Source organism: Dermacentor albipictus, chromosome 4 (genome assembly GCF_038994185.2).
Source record: "Dermacentor albipictus isolate Rhodes 1998 colony chromosome 4, USDA_Dalb.pri_finalv2, whole genome shotgun sequence".
In the NCBI taxonomy this organism is placed as follows: domain Eukaryota; kingdom Metazoa; phylum Arthropoda; class Arachnida; order Ixodida; family Ixodidae; genus Dermacentor; species Dermacentor albipictus.
This window is the reverse complement of record NC_091824.1, coordinates 135,180,883-135,197,452: the sequence shown is the minus strand read 5'-3', so window position 1 is coordinate 135,197,452 and position 16,570 is coordinate 135,180,883. Positions and strand designations below refer to the sequence as shown.

The 16,570-nt window shown below is 44.6% G+C and overlaps 1 protein-coding gene across 9 annotated transcripts in view; it reads left to right on the top strand.

The window, feature by feature from the left end:
* LOC135898392 (thrombospondin type-1 domain-containing protein 7A-like) overlaps positions 1–16,570 on the top strand; it is an 818,428-nt gene that overhangs the window by 199,813 nt on the left and 602,045 nt on the right. The window contains exons 3-4 of one of the 9 annotated variants that reach the window (XM_065427296.2): positions 8,776–8,936; positions 9,351–9,427. The exons of the other annotated variants lie outside the window; for them this stretch is intronic. The gene's annotated coding sequence lies outside the window, so the exon portion shown is untranslated. The remainder of the gene's footprint in view (positions 1–8,775; positions 8,937–9,350; positions 9,428–16,570) is intronic. 9 annotated transcript variants of the gene reach the window in all.

Here is a 16,570-nt window from a genome sequence, read left to right as displayed (position 1 = left end):
GTGGGTGTAAAAATTAATCTGCAGAAAACTAAAGTAATGTTTAACAGTCTCGGAAGAGAACAGCAATTTACAATAGGTAGCGAGGCACTGGAGGTGGTAAGGAAATACGTCTGCTTAAGGCAGGTAGTGACGGCGGATCCGGATCATGAGAGGGAAATAATCAGAAGAATAAGAATGGGCTGGGGTGCGTTTGGCAGGCATTCTCAGATCATGAACAGCAGGTTGCCATTATCCCTCAAGAGAAAAGTGTACAACAGCTGTGTCTTACCAGTACTCACGTATACGGGGCAAAAACCTGGAGGCTTACGAAAAGGGTTCTACTCAAATTGAGGACGACGCAACGAGCTATGGAAAGAAGAATGATGGGTGTAACGTTAAGGGATAAGAAAAGAGCAGATTGAGTGAGGGAACAAATGCGAGTTAATGACATCTTAGTTGAAATCAAGAAAACGAAATGGGCATGGCCAGGACATGTAATGAGGAGGGAAGATAACCGACGGTCATTAAGGGTTACGGATTGGATGCCAAGCTGAAAGGAAGCGTAGCAGGGGGCGGCAGAAAGTTAGATGGGCGGATGAGATTAAGAAGTTTGTAGGGAATACATGGCCGCAATTATTACATGACCGGTGTAGTTGGACAACTATGGGAGAGGCCTTTGCACTGCAGTGGGCGTAACCAGGCTGATGATGATGACGATGAATAGGCGTGGCGTCATGGTGACGTAACGGTGCTAGGATTTCGTTGTAAAATTCGAGGAATTAAATTTTACGCTTCATTTTCACCTCAAGCATTCAATCTCTTCACCCCGATAATAATACGCATAGACGTTTTTGCAGGTGCAGCTTGCAGAATTGCGATACCGTTTTTCATTGCTGAGCTACAGAGCTGCACACCTGATCGTTTAGTTCTTATAATTTTCCGATTTTCAAGATATTCTATTAAAGGATTGACGACCTAGGTCAAGATTCTGCTTCAACAGTCACTAAATGTTAGACTTTTCTTTTAAGTGCAAGAAACTTCCATCAAATACGGTGCGAGGGTTGCCGCGAAAAATGATTTCTCCCTTTCCATTTTAGCGATTCGAACTTTGCCAGTGGCAAAACTCACAATCCGGCTCTGCAAATGCCAAACAAATATGCACCACCTGATCGCCAGATTCAAATCATCTGGGTCCCGGCACATTCCTCGCACCCAGGAATTGAGGCTGCCCACAATTATGCCCGAGGTTTCGTCAGCCCGGCGGTGGGAGGCCTCGATCTGGGTTCAGCGTAGGATCCTATGGTGACGTTCCACGAAGTTACTATGCACAACCGCGAAGGCAGACAAAAATACTCATTCCACACAAATCACTGAATAAACTGCGACACGTTACCTGGGGACAGTTGCACACTGGCTCATTTGCCAATCCGTACAAGTACTCAGTATTATATCCGGGCGGCTTCTCACCTAAATGCAAAAACTGCGACGTTCATAGGGCGGACCTGACACATATATTAAGCGACTGCCCCGGGCTATAAGGCCTAGGACGTAACTTCAACTTAATGACACTTCGGATTGGGAGTTAGTGTTCGGCTCGGATCCCGCAGTTCTGTAGCGGACCGTCAACTGGGCTCAAGGGCTTACGGCCACCTCACGCCGCCTGGCAGAAGAAATAACCCAGTAATTCAAAAAAGTTGAAAATGTGACAAAAATAGCTTTTCCTCCTCCTCTTCCTCCGTTCCCATGTATTCAGAAAGGAACTCTTGGGGCTAGAGATTCCTCTTAAGCTTACTCAAACCTTTCATTATGTCTCTCGCTCTGGTGATTCTTTGTTCATTCGACTACCTTAAACAGGGTAGCGACGCCGGATGCGCTGTTAGTTCTGCTTTCTTATACTTTACAGAAGTTTCAGAGCAAGATAATTATGCTTCTCTCTTCAACAGCTCGAGACACACGGAATATGAGGCTCCACCTGACAGCTAAAACGAAATTATTTGCGTGATGGAAAAGAAACAGGGCAGTTAGTCAAATCTCTGTCTAACAATAAAGTCACTAACGTTAGCCTTCCTCAACGCTCAATTTTTCGAGCATGCACTTCTTTTTGTTGCTCATGTAAATATTTACGCGTGCGCAGAGCAAGTGAAGGAGCAGCGCTTCACGGAGACTTGCTACAATTAGGAAATTGCAAGCATTCTTTTTTTTCTGGTACAGAAAGGTAGCAGAAAGGTACAGACAAGTACAGAAAGGTTTTGGAAAGAAAGGAACAGTCTTGTTTTTATTTTTGAGTAGGAGTGAGACATATCACACCGTGACATACCGTGATAATATCGTACCTGCGAACAATAAAATTCGCAAAGTTCCCGGGCACGACGCCTGTGAGACGCCTATAGCTGCTCGTAGGGGTAGCTGCAACAAGGTTTTCTTTTTTTTTCTGTAAGCTTGCTCGGAGCACATGCCATTTAGGGGAGACTTACAGACTTCATTGACAATCTTTTATCTTCAGACGCAGCACTCAAGCAGCCGCAAACTCAGAACATCAAAGACTGACAAGCAACGCATTGTTTTTAGATGACGATCAGTTAAAACAGCAAATCTGCTGTTGTCGAATTCGCCTGCTTCAGGAACTTGCTTGAAGCAAGTACCACTCTATCGTCCTTCTATATAAAGAAACTTCCCAAGGCAAGTTCCGAAACCGACGAGCGAACCTTTTTCGTGAACAGAATTTATTTTTCGTAGAACTCAACGCAACATTCGTAAAGTCGCAAAACGAGCCCTCAAATTCGAACTTTCCGAATATTTCGGGAGGATCTGCAGGTATGATAATATGCATTCACCTGATTTCAGGGTAGCCTCTCACTGAGGTTGCTGTCACGGGGCCAGCTGGCACTGTTCCGAGTGTCGCACTTGAACATCCCGTTACATGCCATTGAATTTTTTATTTTGAACCTCGGACAAATTTACACCTCTTCCTGCTAGGATTTCGTGTACACCACCGACGTTCAAAGTGCTGATAAAGAAAGTAGTTCCTCTAGAAGGACCAGACGGAAGAACGCAGCAAAAGCTGCAGTAATAATGCTGCGAAATTAATGAACCTTGCCCATTAAGAGGCTGCATGCATTACAGAACGAAAAAAGAAGAAAATAAAAGCGAGTATGAGAATTACCTGGTTCCTAAGACCTTAGCTTCTAAGAAATGTCGCAGAGGAGCTAGCGCATACGGAGAAGTACAATGCTCTACAAATGCGCTAATTCATGAACAGGTCCAAGTCGCAACGTATATTTTAGCATTACAAATGACGGGAGCCAGCGATCTACAGGAAACTAATGACGCACGAGGCCCGACTTTAATGAAGGGCCAGGAAACGCCACCTTTGAAGTGATACGCATATTCAGAAGCTTTTCTTTATACACGCAAAATACGCGCCCAGATACACGCATACGGGGAAAAAAAAGGATGACATACAAAGTTGCATCCTTGTCTCGTTTCCTAAATGCGCTGAACGTACTTTAATGAGAGAGTTTCAGCGTAATGAATCGCATTACGCTTAGGAAGTGCGAAGGTTTTTAAGAATGTCTGTACTAGTCTGAATTTCATGGGCCTTTTGAGTATTTGAGCATCTTAAAGAGCCAAGAGGTCTTTTGCTCTCGATTCTTTACGTTCAAACGTCAAGACGTGGAGCATTCATTTTAATCTATATGTCGTCCTCCCGTGGAGAACAAGGATGTGGCATATTCGAAACTTTCGAGTAACACATCGAATATTGCAATATTTGATTCGCTCTTCGAATCAAAAAGTCATTTTTCGTAAAACAAATATTTTTGAGTAATTATTGAACATTTCAAATTGCTAACTGTGTTCAATCAGTCATAACATTGGAGCAAGAATGCTACGAATTTCACCCACGCGAACAATATAGTAGACATGAAACACGAAAAGTCGAGCTTTACGCACGTGAACATGTCTAGTAGACATGAAACACGAGAGGTCAAATTTTCCCTGCGTGAACATTGCAGACAAGAAGTACGAGAATTTTCGCAGTGGACCTCGATTTCATTTAGCGAGCCCGACTATTCAGACTTGACAGGTGTCACTCACACTCCCATATGAGTCCCGAGTATGCGAATAAACGGCTTCTTTGTTTATGATCCTCAATTTGTGCTTTTAATAAACAACGCTTTATTTCGTGTAATGTAATGACATAAACTAGTAATGATGTTAACGGCTGTTTATTATTTAAGAACTTCTGAATTCAATTCGTTTCCGGCACTATGATTAATTTTTCGATGCGGTCTTGAAAGTTAATAACCGGGCGTCGCATAATTCGATTGTTTCAGCAACATACACTCATACTTGAAGTAAGGAACTGGAGGCAGATCGCTGGCGTCATTTTGCATACTTTTGTAGCGAGCATAGTGTTCGGCCTTCTGAGAGTGTTGTCGGTTGAGACTGCGTTATGACGCTGATGCTCTTAGGATAATTAGTGCTAGCACTCGGTGCGCCAAACCACCATGGTTCCCGCTGTTTTAAATCGGTTGCCAAACAGCAGAAATGATGAACCGACCTTTATATCTGCTACGTAGTTTCGCTGATAGTCGGGGCATTGTAGGGGATAACGAGGCTGGCTACTAAAGCAAGTGAATGAGAAAAATATAGAACCTTGGAGCTTATAGCGCTGTTCGTCCATTCATGTAAAACCATTGACCTAAAAGAAACTAAAAAAAGCTAAAAATAAAACAGAAGTCTGTGAGAAAAATGGCCCTAAGGATGAGAAAGAGTTGCATGCAAGAAGTGACCATTTCTTAGTACTTCCTGATTTCATTTTAGTTGTTCCTTTTGACTTCTTTTCCTCTCTTCGTCTTCTTTTTCTAAACCAGTGGTCATTCACCCATCTACAAAGTAGAAAAGCAAAGGCCAAATGCAAAATTTTTTTTTCCTGTAGCGCTACTTGCCATTGGCTGGTGGCCTTCGCTAATGATATTAGGCCTCTTGTGAGGTATATCCCTTAGTCAAATAAAGTTGCTTCTCTCTCTCTCTCTAGCGCAAGAAATTTTATGAATACGAGCCGGGCGACTTGCATCTGGTTAACCTGCCTTCTTTCACTCTCATTCTTTCAGCGGAAACTAACGTCTCCACGCATTGACAAACGCAATGTTTAAGCTTCCAAAAGAATGTGGCAAAGCTGGTATTTAGTACAGAGCTAAAGCAGAGCGCTGAGGGCAGCTGAGCTCCTATTCACAAAATAGATCTTATCGCTAGGTTTGTTCGTAAGAGAAAATTCCCACCAATCCCTATGTTGGAAATATTATTAGCGAAAGTGGCCGGACAGTCGCACAGAGTATTTGTGAACGACAAGCTTTACGAATTCGGCTCCTGATCTGTATATATTTCGGTATAAAAAAGAACACTTGCCGTTAATGCGCTTAAAAGCATTACTATACACAGCTGGCAATTTTGTCTTCTCTGTGCCAGGGCAGCGGCAGCAAATTAGCAAGCGATCTTCAAGAGCCTATTGATGAATAACAGTGGTGAAGAAGAAGCCGATATAATCCAGGCTATTTAGGGCACTGTATGTAGACTGGAGTTGAATACAAAGAGGGTCGACAGAGTGCAAATGACGAAGTTCTGCATACTCATTTGCGTTACGCGTGTGCTGAATCCAGAGAAACACATCTCGGACGATGTATCATCATACAGATAAAAAAAAGAAGACCTAGGGACCACGTAGAAAGAGGGCCGGTAATCGAACAACGAAATCGAGGAAATTGAGCACGTGCATTGAAAATAATGCAAGAACTACTGAAATATAAGGAGAAAATACTGGCGGATGGGATCAGGGAGCCTTTAGATAAGTGAGCTCCCCTTGCAAATGGAAGTTTTCATTTCGTCAGCCTTTTAGTCGTCACAAAAATGAAAATGAAAACAAAAAAAGAAACGGAAGCAAGCGATCCAACAATGAATATGAAAGTGAGAAGGAAGAGGGGGCGGGTGATCAGAAAGCGATGTAGTAGAAAAACCATTCAGAAAAAAGCATTGCATCGTACCGGTAGCATTTACTGCCGGTCGCATTCGCTATTCCGTTTACTGCGCCCGCCGCAACTTCTCCACTGACATAAACGAAAAAAAAAATGTCATTGTTTTTTGTTTATGCCCACGCTTACCACCAATTCTAAACATACCTCGTTTTTCTTTGTTCTCCGCCTCGATGTATCAGTTCTTGTCGAATCCCTTCTATTAAAGACAGCGTTCTACAATCTCGCCTTTGCGCTTTGTCAAATACTTCATATATTCCTGACGCGTACAATTTTTTTTCGAGCTTCTATAAACAACAGAAAACACACTAAGAAGCTGAAATATACGAGTAAGTTATAATTCGAAGGCACTCGCACAAAAGGTGATCCCTCGTCCCACCCAGTAGCACTGGTAAAGCGCGTATAAAATAATACGCATTTGATACAACAGTTTTGAAAAGGAAACAAAGAACACTTGGTGTTTAGGTCTACAACACAAGCTTATCAGTGATTGAGGCAATAATGTTGTCGAGGTTATACACAATGATTTACAATAAACATGAAACACTTCCAAGAAGCACAAGACAAAAAGTTGGAAAGCAATTTGGCGTCTAGTTGATGCTGATCAAAGACGACGCCTTCCTCTGCGACTTGGGGAGGGGGGGGGGGAGAGAGAGAATGAGGCGGAGTCACTGCACACAGCATTCTCGCGTCACATCTAGCTTGAGGGGAGCAGGAGGAGCGTCGAATCACTTAAATGTTTGCCGAGAGAATGGTGAGGAGATGTGTAACAAGAGAGAAGCGCAATACATATGTGAACCCATTTAAGGTTTCTGTGTACTTGTGTCGCAGCGGCACATACTCAGTGGTATACACCCAGTGGCCCAGAAAAGGGAGGCCAAATATAAGAAATATAAGGAAACCAGTGAAGCCGTTGAGTATTATGTACTGTTACATTAATAGGTACATGCGTTTTAGAGCTCTCAATAAGGCAACTTTACATTTACAGGTTTTATATAGTAGTTAATTCCTTCAAAATGCAGAGGATAGGCGCCCTCGCTGGTACTATTTTGTTGCTCAGTATTCCAAGCTATAAAAGCTAGAGAGTCTGATGGGATATGCAAATCATGAAAATGAGGCAACCAGATTGAGAAAATGAAATACTTCATTCAATATCATGTACTGTTCTATTAACATGGCTCTTGAATGAGAAAACTTCCCACCAAGGCCGAAGAACAAACACTTCGCTTGTACAATAGTAAAAGTCTTCTCTCTATCTCTGTTGTTTAGAAATATCTGTGAGACTACACTAAATATAAAGCTTTTATGTCGTGATATATCGTCACTTTTAAGTCGTGGTAAAACAAATACATATGCGAGCTATGGTTGGCGAGGAAGTACTGTTATTTGGTGCACATACTAAGCACTTCTGCAAAGCTTGTGTTCACTAATGCATCATTTCAATTACTGCTGCTAAAAGACAATGCCTTCATATATTGAAGTAAAACTCTTGCTTGGGCTAGTTGGTTCATGCTTGAAGTAGTAAAGGCAAGGCGCAGAAGACCAGGACTCAGGAAGAAGAACACAAACGACAGGACCAGCGTGCATATATTGAGCCCTGTAACTAAATTTGTGTAAATTTGTGTGAGAGATTATATTAATGGGTTCATAGAGGTTTATGAATTTGAACGCATTTTCTTCTCTTTTTTCGCGAAGCTGCTCTGCTTTCAGGTGCAATCGGTAGCTTGCAAGTAATCTTTATTGTCAAGCATTCAGGAAACTACATGATCGTCTTCTGAGTGAACAGACGATAGTAGAGCACCACATCTCTACGAATCATCGGTTCAGAAGGCACTAAAGACACTTTTGCGCTTTCTGAGAACGTCTGGCTTGTGCGAGCGCCTTTGACTCTGTAGTGCTGTTTGTGCACGTCTCTCCACCTCCATCTCTCTCTTTCTCTCCCTTCTTTCTAATCCCCTTCTTCCATGCCCCGGTACAGGGTAGCCAACCGTATATCTCTCTGCCTCTCTCTTTGCACAAAGCACCGATAATAACATACGGGGCATTAAATCCCGAAGCTGCATTTAGATGCGGTGCTCGCGGGCGTCGAATTAAATGATAATGTTATGCAAGAAATTTTCGACGCGGCTCTGAAGCTCATTATGCGGCTTGTTTGCTTATCTGTGTTTAACTTCATTCTTTACATCTTGCGAGCACGAGTTGGCACGTTTGCCACCATGCAAGCTGGCAAACTACTCGTTATTGTAGCAGCTGCGCACGTTCTTTCCAACTAGACATCGGCACAGTGTTTGCATAAGCAGGTAACATCGAGTTGTTTTGACACGCGCAAGGTACAATGTACTTACAATATTTATGATAATATTCTCACTGTTCCTCAGGCTATCGTCTAATTACCCGCACCTATATGGCGTACTTTATATTGATGCGGTAGCCTTGTTGATGTTTCCTAACCCGTGAACAGATGAAAACTAGGTACATCGCTTATCGTGATGTCAGAACGAAACCCCGGTAAAGGGCCTTTAACATAATCTGAAGGATTCGCATCCAAGACGACACCTTCCGATAAAAGCTGCGTTATGGTCTGCTCCGGATCTGTTATTTTTTAACATGCGATAAAGCTGCAGTAGCAGAAAGACCGACCAGTGTGAAGACAGGCAAGAAGGAACAGATTTCTGGTTTTATTTCATATGAACTTGTGCTAGGAAAACTTGTGCAACTTGTTCATATGAACTTGTGCTAATAGGAAAATATATATGTATCTGCACAGGCTGCAGAATGCAAGAGTCTTCTCAGATTGAAACTCTGGGGAAGCCATCCAGGGCGGCATTAATCCGCATAAAGAAACGTTAAACTCAAGACGATGTCCACTTCCCGAGCTGCCACGTCTCATTACGGGCAGACGGTGTCTAGCCGGCTCCTTCGTTGGTGGTAAGTGTGGTTATATCTGCGTGCATGCTAGCTATGACCAAGACAGTTAACAAGAGCCGACAGACGCTAAGCTGAAACTTCGGACTCCGTTAGTGCTGCTTATTGCACAGACAGACCCAGACAGTACTCTTATTTTCTATAAAAGGCAGCATGTCTGAGAGCCGCCCACCTAGCTTACTTTCATGTCACTTCGATCTCGATGCAAAACACTAAGTTAACAATGTTGGCTTGCAACCGAAGAGATGCTTTTCAGGCCTCCTTAGTTGCAGTTCCCAAAATTACGGCGGGATAACAAAGCAATTTTTTATCCCCTTTTCTCTATCCCCTATCCCCAGCACAAGGTAGCCTGCCGGTACTTACACTGGTTAACCTCCCTGTCTTTCCTCCCCTTGGTCTCTCTCCCTTTTTATGCAGCGATAAGTTGCATGGCACCACCTGGGATTCGTGAAGCACGTTCATTAAAAGACGTCGTTGTGTGCCGTCTGCTCAAGGTATTTCTTTGCTGTTGAACCGTGCAGATGTTGCAAGCCCACTGTCACAGCGTCGTTATGACAGACGGTGCTGTTACTATGCTATGCAATTATGAGCTCGGTGTCTGGGCGTTTTAATAACATAGCGTTGTCGTGTAACATCACGACTGCTTTTAGAATCACGCTCAATGCGTCAGAAAAAAGGAAGCAGGAAAGAATTCACACGCTTGCGTGAGTTTGAACGAAGAGCTCCACGCATCTGATATTGGTGTTCTACCCTTACTCCGTCATTGCAATGTCTTCTGTGGCGGAGAAAAGTTGCATTAAGGCGTAATCTGAGGATTCACAAGATACTTTGATGAATCAAAGACAACGTCTGAAAATACAAAACTTCCTCTTTCGTGGTCGAAATCAAACTCTAAGAGTACCCAAGTACCAACCGATTAGGCAACACTCCTCTTTTTTTGGTTCATTTCTTTACCACATATTCTTTGAGTGTCACGACAACGCCCCTCCCCCCCTCTCTCCAAAGAAGAAAGATCTATTCCTTCTCGACGTCTTCTTACATCTTGCAAAGACAAAAGCAACGTTGCTTTGTTATTATACTGTGCTTCGTAAAAGCCTTTCAACGAATCATGTATACTAAGCGCAGCATAAAAATATCAACTACATTCATTATTATTTTTCAATATACATTAAGGCACATTAAAGCAGATTAAACATTGAACAGCGCTCATCATCTTCGTCTCTCAACTATTCTTGGCTCAAGTCACGTTTAAAACATCACTGCAACAAAGATCATGCGATTTCCGGGTAAGGTAGGGAGATTCATTATTTAAAAACTTTTTTGCGCAAACAGACAGGGACAAAGAAGAGGAGCAACACAAAGGCAAGCGCTCGTCCTTGTGTTGCTCCTCTTCTTTGTCCCTCTCTGTTCGCGCAAAAAAAGTTTTTAAATAATGAATTTGTTCCAACTAGGCCGACTCGCAGTTAAGGGAGTGTGGTTAACAAAGGCGCCCCACACATGAAATAGAATGCCTCTCAAAAGTGCCAATTGTATTTGAAATCATTTTGTACTTTCGAATCAACCTAAGCACTGGTTAAGATTGTTATCTTCTCGCTTCACGTTATTTGGGTTACAAGCGTTGCGGTTTAGGGTGGCGTTAGGGCAAGGAATCCACCAAGCCCATCGACGGCTACGTCAGGTTGTAGGAATGAAGGAAAAGAGTTTATTGGCTTAGTTAAAGGGCTCCACTTACGGAAGCCGACTCCATGCAGGAGCAAGTTAAACGTCGGAGTTCACATCAGGACCCTCTGTCCCACTGTTCGAAAACGCTCCGCTTTTAATACAGTTGTCTTCCCTAGACGAGTCGACTAAGGAATCTGAAGACTGTCAAGCAGCAAATCACAATTGTGGAATCCGCTGCGATGCCACGCCCATGCTCTCAACACTCCGCAGTATCCCCAACACTCCGCAGTAACTCCGAAGCTCGATGGTAGGGAATATTCGGCAGGATAGCAACCTGCAAATCCAAGGTTGCCTTCGTTGTTCCATAGCATTTGATGGTGGCCACCTTCATCCTTAGTTCAGGCTGTCAGGTACTGGTGGGGTGGTGGCCTTTTCTGGACCCGTCAAGAGTCAATGTCCACGCTGTGTTGACGTCTGGATAGGCGCTGATGGATAGGTGGGTATTTATTTGTCTTGTGGCAAACGTCTAATTAACGCCTTTGGGTTGTTGAGACGTAACACAAGTAATAGATGCATGACTGTGAAACACCATCGCCTCACTGCATGCGTCGTTCGCAAAAAGAGCATTATAATTGTATTTTCCTAGGTCACAAAATGTTATAACAGGTAAAAGTTAAGGTATTTATTTATTTATTTCAATACTTTCAAGGCCCGAGGGCGTTACAGAGGGGAGTGGTAGCATGAAAAAGGTAGATCGCAATAGAATTGTTGCCAGCAGAAAGTGTGAAATCGCTTTTTTAAATGAAATTAAACATGAGAAGCATTGGGAAATGAACAGTTGTGCCACGCCAGCAAGTGTAAATTGCATGTGAGCAATAGGCAACTCCATGGCTTCCAATATTCACAACACCGCGGAGTAGCTTGCTTCGATGCTGACCTGCAATATCCCTCGTGGCTGAAGCATGCACGTACAGCATGCTTTCGTTCCCCCCCCCCCCCCCAAGCCGGAATCCCTCTCAATAATCTTCGCGTCGCAATCCCTGCTGTAAGTTCCGCTGTTGAGGCATACAGCTTTGAAGGAGTCGTTACCGACTCATCCATTTCATGTTTCCTAAAACTACAAATTTCCCCATGTCACCCGTAAACCAAATGCCTCTTAAAAAAATGTTCTCATTTGCAAGCCACAAAGTGACAGCGTCTGAGCAGTGCATGGTAGCGTTCAAGTAAAGGCCAATCTTGATCATTGGTTATGTAGACCTTCTTGTGGTTGTATCACTGGAATTGCTGGGTTGTGTGAAGAGGTTACATAGCAGTAGAGCTGCTTAGAACACTCATGGACTCGGCGCTGTGGACTCTGTGTTTTTCTTTGCCAATCAAATATAAAGTTATTGGTCACTCTTCGTATTAGCTTTTCTTTCGCCAGCCCACCACGAAGTCAGCTTGAAGTAAATAACGTTGTTCGCACATTGTCTTCTCGTCGATCCATATCAGAACATCAGGCTCGCCCTAAAGGCCACAAACAATTAAACGAAATAAGACAGTCTCATGACACGTCGAAACATAATCTACTAACGCGTTGCTGTCTCACAACGGACCTTTGTCAGATTTGCTATTCGTAGCTTTGCACAAATTTTTTGCGCTGCATGACTCACCTTGTTAAGAAATTTGTAGCAAACAAATATTGGTCTCGTTCTGCAGTACCATGTCGCGAATGTTGTTCTAGTTGAACTGAAGAATGACTGAAGAACTGACTTCAAGACATTCCTCATTCGAAAACTGTAGATTATTTCAATTATCCGACGTTCCTGTGCATTCTTGCCTTCTTTGCATATACTGAAGTGTATTTCCTTGGACCACATCTAAACAAGAAGGGAAACAACAATAAAACTAAGCCGGGTAGATTTTTCGTTATTGGTCGCCCATAAAAGTGAGCATAGCGCGCAGGTAAGATCCCATTACGAGCTCTGTCTGCACTGCGTACTTCCCGAAGCAGGGGCGCCGACGCTTGTTATGCTCGGGTCTCGTTTATCTTTTCTGTTGGCGCAGTGCGGCACGGCGCCTCAACCTAACGCGCTCGACCAGTGCTCTCTGTGCGGCGGAGTGCGAGTTCAGCGATCTGCACAAACTGGTCGCAGAATTCGGAACTCGATTGTTCCGAACGTTTCTACGTAACTTAGTGCTTGTGTCAGGTGCGACGACTGTATCTCGGCAGTGCGTTCAAGCTCCGGTGCTTGTGCCCAAGAATGCGTGAAAGACCTAGGGGGCCTTCCATCTGACGAAATCTCTCTACGCTGCTTCAGTGGAAACGAAGCAATGCGCCGTCGCTTCCTGCTCAACCTCTGCCGTGATGAGACGGGCCAGGTGCAGAGTTCAGTGACCTCGCCATCACCCACCGCACCATCATAAAGCAACGATGTTCCGTACACAGATAACATTTTATGTAGAAGCTTATGTGAGAATGATAAAGCGTTAGGAAACTTGTGCCGATAACTACTGTACGAGGTGGTGTTTAGTTACTGTGTAAAAAGTGTATGTCGTGAAAAGTGTTACGGCAGTGCTGCGAACTATTTTGCGCCGAAGCTGCTAGTAAAACTAAAAGCGCTCGAAAATGTTATATTCGTGTTTTCGTTGTCTCTTGGGCGTTCTAGATTATTTACCGATATTGTATTATTGGAAATGGGAGGCGTGCCAAGAGGAATGTACTAACCAATTTCGAAGTGTGTGGGTTAATTATGCACTAAATGAATACCTAAACCCTCGATATAGGCCTTCTTAAAAGCGGTATGCGAAAGCCTTACGATGTTTCCCTCTGTTCTACAGAAAACTGAAATAGGCAGTAATTCTTCTATAAAGAAATCGGTGGTCGTGCTATGGGCCACATGCACCGAAAGTGTGAAGCTTGTAAGTTATTTATGAGCTTCGAAAGTAATTACTGGACGCTCGTTTACTCTGTATATTTATGAGATCGAAGAGGCGCATAACAGGTTCGCCAGGTGTCATCGATAAAGTAAGCGATACACGTGGTACGGTGAAAATAAGGGGGCAGGCCACGGGTGATGTGTATACACAAAGTTCAGAGCGTGTGGGTTAATTACGCCCTTACTGTTGTACTGCCTGTTAAAAGATAATGAAGGGCACCAATATTGTTACCGCAGCATTCCACTTCATTTAATTTCTAGCTGCGGTCCACATTACTGAATACACCAAAACTAAAGCATTACAGTCTCTGCTGGCGAAAGCAGGCCAGCGCAGTGCCAACGACAATCAGCTGGCGCGTGACCTTGTAAAATGCTCAGCGATTTAGGCGCGATACTCGAACTGCATGGCGGCCAGTGCTCTCAGCGACAACGGTTAGCGCTGCATGTCCTTGGGGCACCTAGTTTTCATTGTACATTATAATGCATCAGCTCGGTGCCCCGGCGCGCCCACCTGTGGCACTTGAAGCACCAGCAGCCGTGCGCTCCGAGTATCGTGTTTGAATCGCTGAACGCTATGCATGGCTTGTGTGCACACATGCCCGGTTTATTCGCACTGCAAATACTCTCCTTGCAAGAGCATGAAAAAATACCACAATCTGCGAATCAACGTTTATTCCTTGTGCCGCATGCCGAACGACGCTGGCAGTAGTAGGGAGAGTGGTGGTGTGATGAATGGTGTGTAGGGAAGAGGCGACTGGTGGCGTAACACCACGTAAGGTCACGCGAACACAAGCCTGAAGGTGGTAGGAAACAAGTAAAGAAGAGAACCTCAGGCTTACACGATGGAATCTGACGAGGTGAGCCAAATACACTCGATGGCAAGCAGGTGGTTACCGATATCAGAGAAGAAAAAAGGAGCGCTGCAGAAGCACAAACAAAGTTTAGAGAAGCTCACGGCTATTGCCTGTCAGCGCCAATCACCGCTTGACCGCCCCTGCATCTTTTCTTCCCAAGAGAAGGACTACACCTGCAGTTAGATATTTAAGATCCTCATTCTTGTCATCGTCAATCTTCGCTCCTCTTTAGTCACCATTTTTCGTTTCCCCAGCGCAGACTAGCAGGTTAGAACGCAGAAGCTCAAGCCTACCGCTCTGCTTTTATATACATATAATATTCCCCCTCCTTCCTCCTTTTCACGCCTTTGTGCAGTAAACACGTTGAAAAGCAACCGCACAAGTTGCGGGTGAAAAATAGAAGGATAAGATATCAGCAAAACTGACAAAATAGAAATTAAGCAGTCATCAATCACAACAAGGCTACATGAAAAGTAGAAGCTACCTAATGACAATGTGAAATGACCATCTTTGAGGTGGCGCCTGTCATTCTCTACAACTTGGAATTAAGTCAATTATATTATGGGGTATTTCGTGCCAAAATCGTGATCTGAATATGAGACACGCCGTAGCAGATGACTTCGAATTATGTTTGACCGCCCGACGTTCCTTAAGCTGCACCACAGTCTGCGTACACGAGCGTTCTTGCATTGCGCCCCCAGCAAAATGCGTCGCCGTGACCGACGCCGAACCCGCGACCTCGAGCCTCTGGGCAACCGCAGTGGGTGTCCCCCTCGACTTCACTGTCGAAAAATACGAAAGACGATTGCGCACACGCCTTCGCACCGACGCAGCTAGCAAATGGCCGTCTCGCAGGCGTGAGACGCAGTACCGTTGTCGAGTGCGTCCCCGAAGCAAAGGAGATCTGAAATGAGCCTGGCCCGGTCGGGCACTTCTGCCCGAGCTGTTGGATGGAAAATGCAGAACAAGGGCAACTGCGTTACCTTGGAGCTAGCCGTTAAGCGCGCAGTGCTTTCTTGCACGCACTTAATAACGAAAAAAAGAGAGGTCCAGGCAGCAGGAGGCACAGGCGGCGAGAGTCGGAGCCCATTCTCCTGCGGCGCCGCAGTCGTAAATAAGCGATGAAATGTCCGCGGTGGCTGCCGCAGGTCGGCGCAGCGAGCGTCAGGTGCGGGATCAATTCCAGAAACACCGACAAGCGCTCCCTACACGTTCTTTACCACAGCTAAGCGATGGTGCAGCCATAGGGGGAGGGGGTGGTTACTGCTTGTACCTTTATCTTTCTCTTTGTCTCCTTGTCTTGTTCGAGCATTTTACTCTGGCATGCTCCTAGACGGAAACCAATTTTCTAGAGCGCAGAATGTCGGAGTGCATTGCACTATCGGTATTGCCGCTACCTGCTCTCGCAGCGTGCGAGCGTCTTGCGTGCTTCTCTGCCTTCTTTCTATTCCTCATCTCCCTTACCACAGCGCAGTGCAGCCAATCGGTCTCTTGACTAGTTAACATCCCTGCCTTCCTTTTATCACCCCCCCCCCTCTCTCTCTCAAGATTGAGTGAATGATTGACGGCAGTCTCCATTTCAAATCATTACCCGGGTTACGATAGACAACGAAGTGGAGGGATTAGGAGTAACGTTGTCATCCTTGGGTTTTTAACATGCACGGGCATCTATGAGCACGATGTTATTAGTTTTTTTTTGCATTTTGCCCCAATTGCATATAAATAAATAACGTATGTTCTAAACGACATTCAAGGGAATGTGAACGCTCCGTAGAGCTTAGTGGCTATGGCGTTGTGCTGCAGCAGTGATCACGAGGTCGCACGGCCAATAGCGGCCGTGGTGGCCACATTCCGTTGCGGGCGGAATGCAAGAACGTTCGTGCTACCGTGAATTTGGTGCACATTGAGGAACCCCGTGAAGATAAAATTAATCCGGAGTCCTCAACTATGGCATTCATAATAACTCACTGTGCATTTGCGGGTCATTAAGCCACAGAATATTAAAAAAAGAACAAGCAATTCAAGCGAATGCAATGAAGGCACGTCCGGTCACGCCTATCAGCACTTCATGGCGTATGAAGTCCCCAGTGACAGCCGAGGCAAGCACCACCGCGTCACTTCTCGAGAATGGAACAAGGGGTATAGAGCTTGGACCAATACGCTGTGTTTGTGTTAGTGTGTATGTGTGTTTTTTCTCTCGCTC